Here is a 1,822-nt window from a genome sequence, read left to right as displayed (position 1 = left end):
TGCATTTCTAGTAAAAACATGCAAGTACTAGTAACAATTCGTAACAACTTTTTGATATTGAATGGACCTAATGGAGGCCATTGTCTGCATACGCCAAATCATTCACCCCTATTCTGCAACACTTTCGTATTCGGATTTTGCTACGAATCGTAGGAATGGTATGCTGCAATTCGAATCGTATCTTCGAACTTACGAAATTCGTAACAATGGCATGCCTAAAAACGAACGAGTAAGCTTTTTTGCGTAATTTTGTACAAAAAGAATTCTGTGTCGGAGGCGAGATAAAAGAAGTAAATCGATGTGTGCGTGCAGGAAATATTAGTGGTGTTTATTTAAACAGATAAATTTGCCTTTCGCACATACGTATATTTTTATCCACTGCTTTATATAAACGAGCAAAAAAGAATCTTTGTTTCCCCTTACCGAGAAACTTGGGCCCGGTTTAATTATTTGTACAATGTACGCACAACCCGAATCCAAAAACTTTTACATACACGTGTAATCAAAGGATTACACCTTTATTTAAAATGTTTCAAATTATTAATAAATTCGGTTTGCACTACGCTGTTTTTTGCAAATTTCGATGTGGGTTCTGCGCAAATTACTGTGATATGCACAAGTAATATTGTATACCTTTGACATGCGGAAGCCCCTCTTCTCCGGCAAAACAGAAAGGAGAATTCTACTTAGTAAGAGTTATAATCCCAACAGGTAGTGGACCTAACAAAATGCATGTTTTCAATGGCTTGGAAGAAGCTGTTATTGTATTAACTGGATTGGGAACCAGTTCTGCAGGCATAGGAGGAATTCTGGCTTGTGGTTCAACAATTCAACCAGAAGCTGACATAGATGCGCCCATGGTTACTATGCCCGGCAGCTCCATTGCCATAGCGCGCTCTTACTCTGCTGCTATAACTGCAAATGCATCAGAATCCATAATTTTCCTCAAAATATTTAAAATCAATCAATTTTACTATAAACAAGCGCATGATGAGTGTGTTTTTTAATTCCTTTTCACTTTGCTTTCCTTCATACAGCTGAGTTCGAAAAACAACTGGTACCTGGCAATGCTGCACATTTTTCCGCAACGGTTGCAGCATGACGATTTTTCGTTTTTCGTAACGTAGCTACGAATTACGAATTACGAAAATTCGGGTTCTAGAATAAGGGTGATTGTCCGATTTACTGTCTTGAAGATAATCAAGACAGTGATTGAGACAATTGAATACACATACACATACACATACGTATATCAAAATATTCAGAATTACGAGATGAATTGGTTTAGCCGTGTCTGTTTGTGAACACGCTAACTTCAACAAAATTTAGATATCTTAGCGAAATTCGGTTCCGGAGTTGCCTGTGGTATAAGGTAGGTTAGTATTATATTTTGGCGAAATCGGTCAATAACCACGCCCATCTCCAATGTAGTAATTAGTCATGATTCAATAATACAAGGTTCGATAAACTGATAGTTGTCTCTCTCGCACCGCTCCCTTAGCAGTGGCACCGTGTTGCTTCTTTGCAAATTTACATGGAAACAGTGTAGCTTTGGTGTGAAATAAAAGTATAAGCTTTTGTGCAATATGTTTATTTGTATATGCATATGAAGCATATTTAACTGATGAAAGCCTAAGCATTGGATGTTTACATCAATCTCATAGTAGTCTTATTTTAATTTTGAGTCATTTTGCAGTTTTTATACGTCTAAATAGCATATAAATTACGTAATTCACGTAGATATATCAATATTACGTTCAACATTTCGTTTAAAATGCCAGATTTCCTGCAAATACATTAGAATTTACGAAAGGAATTTCAC

Source organism: Rhagoletis pomonella, unplaced genomic scaffold, assembly GCF_013731165.1.
Source record: "Rhagoletis pomonella isolate Grant_MI unplaced genomic scaffold, Rhpom_1.0 Rhpom_scaffold_00025, whole genome shotgun sequence".
NCBI lineage: Eukaryota > Metazoa > Arthropoda > Insecta > Diptera > Tephritidae > Rhagoletis > Rhagoletis pomonella.
Note: the sequence above shows the minus strand (reverse complement) of the source record.